Raw genomic sequence first — 9,104 nt, 5'->3', positions numbered from 1 at the left:
TTGGCCAGGCTAGCCTCGAACTCCTGATGTCAGATGATCTGCCCACCTCGGCCTCCCAAAGTGCTGGGATTACAGGCATGAGCCACCACGCCCAGCCAAGGAACTCTTTTTTTTTTTTTTTTCTTTTTTTAAGGAAGGAAGGGGTTTATTTGGCCGGGGACATCAGCCAAGAATTCAGTCTCCAGAGCCATATAAACATAGCTTAAATACTTCTGTCTTGCTTTTTTCCCCCTTAAAGGAGGCATAAGGTAAATCTTTGTTCTAATTTAGAACAATACAGAATGATCATCCCTTGATTACCTAAAGATGATACATGGTGTCAGAGATTACCGAGTAGAGTCTGAAAAGACGGTTTTAACTGAGGATCTGTTTCTTCACAATACTTAGAGCAGCAAATGCTACTCTGTAATTTATAGCCCCTGAAAAAATATTTGACTACATTTACCATCACCAATAAAAGTGGTATCCAAGGGTGTTGAAATACTGACATTCTAAAACTTTAAAGAGCCAAAACAAATACCTTACGGACTAAAACATGCTAATTAAGCCACTGTATAGACCTCACAAATCGAAAGACACTCACAAGTAAAATGCCAGAAAATATCTGTTAAAGTTGACCTTTTGAGCTGGAAAAGCACGCTCTGAGGGTTTCCACAGCTCTCAATATTCTGTAGCAGCAGTGTACTCAGCTGAAAGTCAATTAACTTAGAACAAGCTCAAAAGAAGTTGGCAAATTTTGAAGCACAGTTTTAGCTCCAATGATCAACTATTCTGTTCAGGAATATTTGAAAGGAAATGTTCCAACAGGTACAGAATAAAAGTGTTTCGTTCTATTCTCAATTTAAACAAAGTAAAAATAAATAAATAAATAAATAAATAATAAATAAAAGGCTGGTGGCCAAAGTTGTGCAATACTTACGGTAGTGAAATAGAATGAAAACTGTCAAAAACAGGTTGATTTTGTACATCATAAAATTGGGAGGTATAAATCATTTTCATACCAGAGAAGAAACTATTTTAAAATTCTATAAATTACAAAAAAAGAAGCAACAAGTTTTATCACAATTTAACTGTTTCTTATCTCCTAATTCAACTATCTTCATTTTACTTCACCATCTTCTTTCTCATCTACTTTTTCCATCATTCCTATAACAAGCACTTAAATTGAGAATGGTTTCTCTTCTATACCACCAATCTCCTGATGCAAAGTAAACGAAGACTACCCCCAAGAAAAGGTCTAGAACAGCAAATAGCACACATGCTCTCTTATGCTAAATTATAAAGGGGCAAATGTTACAAGAGACTTTCAACTGTAATTTTATTTTCTATGAATTTGAATGTATTTACATAGTTTGTGTTTTCTGTCAAACTAGCAAAGGAACAAAGAGAAAGATACTGAAGACTATTCCTCATCTACTGGTAAGGCAAACATGGCTATTCTAAAAGTTACTCTGATAAGGGCTAGGAAAGCACAAAATCAAAACTCCTAAACCTCATTTACACCATAGATTCAACCTTATTTTCCCAGTAAACATTCTAAGAAAGCTGTTGGAAAACTGTGTCTCCTGAGAGTGACACATTTTTTTTTTTACATTTTATTCTAATGGACCAAAATACCAAGTAACACAAATATCAGTATCAGGAAATCAGAGAAACAAATCTGGATGATTAACAAATTACTAGAGAAGAATACTGTTTCATATTTTTCTGTATCCTCAGATAGATGTTTCTTCTTCCTAAGCAACTAGCCATTAAAGGCTTCATTACCACTGCTTATCTAAAGAAGCAGCTCTTTGATTTATGAAGAGCTGTTAACTGGGAATTAACTTACTAAATGGTGAAGAGGTCCAGATTTGCCACCCCAAAATATTCCACTTTGGCGTTAAGTTTTTTTGTTGTTGTTGTTGTTTTGTTTGTTTGTTTTGTGAAACGGAGCCTTGCTCTGCCACACAGGCTGAAATGCAAGTGCGGTGGCATGATTTCAGCTCACTGCAACCTCTGCCTCCCGGGTTCAAGCAATTCTCCCACCTCAGCCTTGTGAGTAGCTGGGAATACAGGTGTGCACCAGCACATCCGGCTAATTTTTTTTATTTTTAGTACAGACAGGGTTTCACCATGTTGGCCATGGTTGGTCTTGAACTCCTGACCTCTGGTGATCCACCTGCCTCGGCCTTCCAAAGTGCTGAGATTACAGGTGTGAACAACCGCACCTGGCCAGCATTAAGTATTATTTTAGACTGAGGAAAATAAAAAATCAACAGATGCAAGAAGAGTTCTCTGCCCTCCCCTTTTCTCCCTAAAAGCAGAGTATTAATTTCCCATGGGAAGGTGTCCCTCTGTCCTGTACCAGTTCAGAGGTAAGCGACTCATTACTTGAGACAGTCGACACCAGATTGTTTATGCATACAGGTCTGTATAAACCAAACCTTGTTAAAATTTCCCTTATCTGTCCCCTTACTATTTTCTGAACACTTCCCCACAATTTTCTATTCCACAAAGTCCAAACCTTTCCTTTGTTAAAATGGTATGTAAGTCCCCCAACCCTGACCACTTGAGTTTTATAACACTTTTCTGTCAACTCCCAAACATATAAAATACTACCAAAAATTGTGCGCCATTTCTCCAATTAATTTCTAAATCCCCAGGTACTAAAGAGGACGGAAGTTGTTTTTCCTAACAATGATAAAGAACTGTACTGTATTTATTTCTTAAAATGTTACAAATTTCTAGTTTCATCATCCTGTAATCTTTCAACTAAACTAATCAAGGCTCACACTGAAAATTGTTCTATAAAAATACCCAGGTTCAAGCAAAAAGTGAACCTAGAAGAATAAACTTTAATGTCTTTCTCCAAAATTGTATATGAGGCTTCTATAGTGGTAACACCAAATGTTTTAAAGGACTGCATGACCTTTGGCAAAGAAACAAGATATAGTGAAAAAAATAATTAAGTTTAAAGACACATCAGTTAAGAGGCAAATAAAGTTTCTCCATTGCCTTTTACCTATGAGAGATGTTCCAAAAATAGAGGTTCCACAAACTTGATACAAATTTCATTTTATACAAACCTAGCCACTGAAGTCTCAAAACAGATTCAAACATTACTATATTCCACAGCTAAGGCACTGGGGACCAAAGCATTTTACGTATCTTCTTTCCTACAGACCCTGAGAACACACACAGCCTTTCTGCCATCTTTCTAATTAAATAGCATACGGAGTTTGCAAAGTGAGGTGTTTATTAAGTTATCACCCACCCACCCACCCAATCGCCCTGCTGTTTCCAACTACTAGTCTGCAAGAATCAGAATTCTTGACCTCTTGATACTATGGACATTTCACAGGCTCACTGTATAACTGTAACTGACATACAGAATCACATTTTCAAATTAATGTTCATCACAACAGCTTTTGTGTTCACTGTGATTGACTCATAGGAAATAAGTGCTATTAAAGTTGAAGGTTCCCATTAGTCTAATAAAATCCCACTTATCTGTTTCAATCCTGAGGAGCTAAGATTGTATTTGTTTAAAAAGAAGAGAATCCTATGCCATTAAAATAAACTTTGGAAATCACATTATTTTGATAGAATAAACAAGGATCAAAACTAGCTTTAAAATTCTCAGCAAGCAGAGACACAAGATAAACCTAGCTAAGAACACTCATATATTAATAAAAATGATTTTAAGATCCTAGCCATAAGGCGTGCTGGGGCATGGCAGGAGCCTTATCATGCAAGGCACTACCTTGTAAATCAACATCTCTTTGGGCCCCCTGGAATTTATATTTGTTTTTTCTTTTTTCCCCTTTTGTCAAAGCTTCTGGTTAGCAGTTGATGAGATCAGTACAAGACCTACCTCAAATAACTCAAAGAAAGAGTGAAATACTCATTACCTGAAGTCTTCCAGTAACTACTACTCTAGCCATTCTTTTAGAAGGAAAAATAACAGTGAAAGAACTATCTACCCTGGTGTTTCAAAAACCTAGTTACTATCAGATCACTAAAAATACAGCCTAGTGACTTAAACTCAACATTTCTAGTTCTGAACCCTAGGAATTAATTCAGAGACCAATGCTGAGGAGGGGAAAGCACTTTAAACTTAAACTTTCCAAGAAATTAAGTACTGCAATTGTTAACACCTCTTTCATAACCCCCTAAATCTAGAATTCAAGTAAACTTAGAAATCCCTGGTTCAATCTCCCTGTGTAATGTTCAAGACATGGATAACTCCTAGCTAACTAGTACATTCCAGGTGACCCCTACAGATTCTGATTCAGTAGGCCTGGACAGGGCCCAGGACCATGCATTTCTGGCACTCATTACAAGTGATTCCAATGCAGGAATCCTAGTGACCATACTTCAAGAGACACAATCTGATTCCCAAATTGTAGCCAAATTTTGGGCTTCAAAATCACCTAGGAAACTCTCTGACAACAAATTCTAAAACTCCCTTAGGTAAGGATGTAGAGCCAAATTTGGGAACCACCAGGCTAGAATATCAACCTCACAACCATTGACTATAATGTTTCTAGAGAAGGACAGATGTTCTTGTTCATTTGGTGTATTCGTCAGTCTTTGTCAAAAACCTTCCACTCCCCTTCCAGAGAAGACACACTCACCAGAAGACGCCCTCTGGATAACTCTGTAAAAATTACACATCTCTCTATAAATTCATCAGCTGGCCCCGTGCTTAATCTTTAAAGAGTGAGGTGAGGTCTTGCCTCCAACAAGAGGCAAAGAGGAAACATCCAGGTAAAGAATAAGATAATCAGAATTCTGGTCCCTACTCTACCACTTAATAGCTGTGTGGCCTTGGACTAGTCATTTCACAAACCTAGGCCTCTCATCACCTATGATGTCTGGTGGAAAGAAGGGAAAGGGTTGGTTAAGGTCACCTCTAGGGCTTTTCTGATTGTAACACTTTATTATTCATTCCTTGCATCACACAAAATCCATTTTGCTCATCTAGAATGCAACATCAGCAGGTGTCAAGGACTCCGAAGTGCATTTAAGAACGCAAAGGGATGGACCAAAGTCAGCTAAGCTGTACAAGCAGCAGAAGCTTCTCATGATGAATGTCTATAGATAGGAAACAGGCTGAAGCATACAGCTGGGCAGAAGCCCAAAGAGACGGACCTGACAAGAAACATAATAAATAGAACTTAGTCTAGAGAGATTATTGTATTTGCTACTGAAGACATTTCTTAATGTACTTCCGTAATCCTCACTCGATCAAAATAGTGACATTAATTTGCTAACACTGACAGTCTAAAAATTATACACTCTCTTCAAGGACTTAAGAGGCACACACTTTCCTAACTAGGTATTTTTGTTCCTCAGATACACGTTCCTAATTCAGCATTAAGTAAGATTTAAGAAAAGGGAAAAGGAAACATTTCAAATCTTCCTGCAGAGTGACTCCAGAGTTTTCCTGTAACCCAATTAATGCTCATGCTCCTACAAAATCAGAATACAGAAATGGGTCCCAACTGCCCCCCAGGAGGCAGAATAAGCTGGATAACTAGAGAAGGACCAAAGAACTCTCGTCTGTACCTAAAATGCTTACTGAGAAACTGCACAAGATGGGTAGTGCTACACATCACAGGGCAGCGTCCAAAGCTCCACAATTCTTTCAAAACCTTGCTAAGGATACATTAATACTACTTCTTAGGAAGTGTGCCTACTTTTCAAAGTACAACCATTCAGAACCCAATTTTAGATACTACCATTTTCTACACTATTTTACTCAATATAAATATTTAGTGAGAAACTCAGAAAAAAAAATCCTAAAGCACTTTATGCTTAAGCTAAACGAGTGAGATCCTTCTAAAAGCCATTTTAACCCATATTACAAATAAGATGTCAGTAGTCCAAATCAAACCAAGATTACCAGAAGTTGAGGTGCCTAGTGTTCAGATTTACCTACTCCACTTTTGAATTTATTATCATGTATGTTTCTTTTAGGAAACATGCTCATATGTTATTGATGTGAACAGGTTAAACTGGTCTGATAACCAGTTAATAACAAATGATTTCAAAAGCTTTTATAGCACCATGTTCAGTGGAATCTACTGACAGGGAGATGTACTTACCCTTCCAACAGCCCCCAAATAGGTAATACAATCAAATAAGACTGGGGACTATAAATCCAACAGATTTTCTTTACTGCTGTATTTTTCATATTTCTTAATACAGTGATTATCGAGTATGGATCTTCAAGAACTACGGAGTGCAGCACTTCCTAAACCTGTCTGTCAATACAATACTTAAGAAATAATTAGTCCGTGCACAGTGGCTCAAGCTTGTAATCCCAGCACTTTGGGAGGCCGAGACGGGCGGATCACGAGGTCAGGAGATCGAGACCATCCTGGCTAACACGGTGAAACCCCGTCTCTACTAAAAAATACAAAAAACTAGCCCGGCGAGGTGGCGGGCGCCTGTAGTCCCAGCTACTCCGGAGGCTGAGGCAGGAGAATGGCGTAAACCCGGGAGGCGGAGCTTGCAGTGAGCTGAGATCCGGCCACTGCACTCCAGCCCAGGCAACAGAGCGAGACTCCGTCTCAAAAAAAAAAAAAAAATTACTACTATCTCACAAATCGAAGGTTGAAAAACATCTTTCAATCTTATATACTATTGTGGGAAGAAAATTAATACACTAAATACACTAGGAAAAATGGTATGAAAGTTCCTCAAAAAATTAAAAACAGAACTACCATATGATCCAGCAACCCCACTACTGCATGTTAACCCAAAAGAAATGAAATCAGTTTGTCAAAGAGATGCATTTTTGTTGCAGCAATGTTTACAATAGCCAAAATATGGACTCAACCCAAATGTCCATCAAGCAACAAATGGATAAAGAAAATATGCTCTATATACACAATGAAATACTATTCAGTCACAAAAAAGAATGAAATTCTGTCATTTCCAGAAACATGGGTAAAGTTAGAGGACACTATGTTAAGTGAGGTGAGACAGCCAAATACCACATGATCTCATAGGTGGAATCGAAAAATGCTGATCTCATGGGAGCAGAGAGCAGAACAGTGGGTACCAGAGGGTGGAGAAGAGAGGAGGAAGGAAGGAGGGGGCTAGATGGTTAATGGGTACAGGGTCACTGTTAGAAGAAATAAGTTCTGGTGTGCTATTCCACAGAAGGGTGACTATAGTTAGCAATATTGTATAGCATACTTCAAAACAGCTGGAAGAGAGGATTTTTGAGCATTCTCAAAGAAATTATGAATGTTTGAGATTTGGAAATGCTAAATACCCTGCTTGATCATTACACAATGTATATAGCATCAAAACATCTCACTGTACTCCACAACTTGTTCAATTATGCGTTAACTATATAAAAATATATACTATATATAATATATAGTGTATACATATGTGTATATCTCATATATAGTATTATAGTGTGTGTATATACACATATATGTATATGTATGTATATATATGTATATATACACACACATATATAAAAATGTTACATCTTTATAAACATCATGCCCACTGTGGAATTTCTTGGGGACTCTACTTGCTTACCAAATATTTTTAATAGAAATTTTACCACAGTGGACACCTCTATTACAGCCTTCCCCTCGAGCCACTGAAAAGACAATAGGCAGGGGTCAGAGGTGAAGGAAATGAACGAGAAATATTTACACAATTTTTTAGTATCTAGCCATGTATTAAAGAATGCCCATGTGTTGTGCTTCTATTACCACTGTCTACCACATTAAAGCTAGAGAGGCAAAGGAGATGAAGATAAAGAACTCAAATTTACCCCATTTTGTCACGTAACAGCTCTAAAGATTTACAAAAGAATAAGATTAATTCATGATTGACTAGAGGTTAGATGTGAGAATCTGTAAGATGTCTCCTGCGGCAAGTGCCTAATATGAAAGACGTATGATTTTTTAATATTTTCATCTTATAAAATGATGAAATGTATCATAACAGTTTTATAACAAAATATGACTTTCGTGCTCTGTTCATTCATCTTTCTTTTTAATGGTTAGTGGAACTCTACTAAGCAATCAGAAATCACATGACTTGTGTCACAGTCCTCAAGTCATTTATCATATTTTATCTTTTATATTAAAAAGGTTGCAAAACCCACATGTAAGGGATGTTGTTTTACTTTAACAAAAAAAAAAAAAAGATAAAATTCAACATCAGGACAGAGACATAAGAGCAGCCTTTTATTCTTCACCTTTTTCAACTTATTAAAAACTCTATTAAATTTCACATATGCCTATCACACTCATTTTGGAAAAGAAACTGAAAAATCTCATCCATCTGATTATCAGACGGATGATCTTATGTTCAGGAACATAAGAACCACCTTCCTAATATCATAGTGAACATTTAAGCAACATAATTAAAATAGAATGGCCATTTGATATGGATCAATGACAATCAGTTTGTACTTAGTTTTTAACTTGATTTCAGTAAGTTCTCTCTGTGAACCTCAATCTGTAGCTTGAGGAAGTATGATTATGAGGCCAAGCCCAGGGGCTGGATCTAGAACTCACCTGTAGAGCTAATAGAGAATGAGCCCTAATGATTAGCAAAATAGCTCAAAGTCCCACGTATGAAAAAGTTAAAAGTGAACTTAGAAATGGCCCAGTGTGAGCCCCTTTTTCTCTGCCTTTTACCTAATTTTGCCAATGGAAACCAGAAGTCTAGAGCTGACTTGTCCAAGGTCACATGACTAGGTGAGAGTTCAGACTCCTGGTCTCATTCTTCACACTGTCTTTAAGTATCTTTTACTCATTTCAAATATTCCATTTTATATTTTTGGTTATAAGCTTTGTAAAGCAATTTGGTATACACCATCAATCAAATTTAATTAACATGAAAAATCCTCGGGGTTTGTCTACCTTCATATATTTTTAGTGTTTAACTTCATATATATGTCTAACTTCATATATTTTTAGTGTTTGAAAACAACTCCTGCAGGAAGCATTAACCCTTCTATTCCAAGCACATGCTCCTTAAATTAGGTTTTGGCTTACTCTAAAAATTTAGTCAAATCTTAATACTAAGAAGATTGTCAACTACCTAATATTCAAAATGTACTATAATTAAGGCCTTAT

At 36.9% G+C, this 9,104-nt stretch overlaps 1 protein-coding gene across 4 annotated transcripts in view; it reads right to left on the bottom strand.

Moving 5' to 3' along the window:
- Positions 1–9,104, bottom strand: part of ELAVL2 (ELAV like neuron-specific RNA binding protein 2) — a 140,522-nt gene that overhangs the window by 61,788 nt on the left and 69,630 nt on the right. The window lies entirely within an intron of this gene.

This window comes from Colobus angolensis, unplaced genomic scaffold (assembly GCF_000951035.1).
Source record: "Colobus angolensis palliatus isolate OR3802 unplaced genomic scaffold, Cang.pa_1.0 Scaffold231, whole genome shotgun sequence".
NCBI classification, from domain to species: Eukaryota; Metazoa; Chordata; class Mammalia; order Primates; family Cercopithecidae; genus Colobus; species Colobus angolensis.
This window is presented reverse-complemented; position numbering and strand designations above follow the sequence as displayed.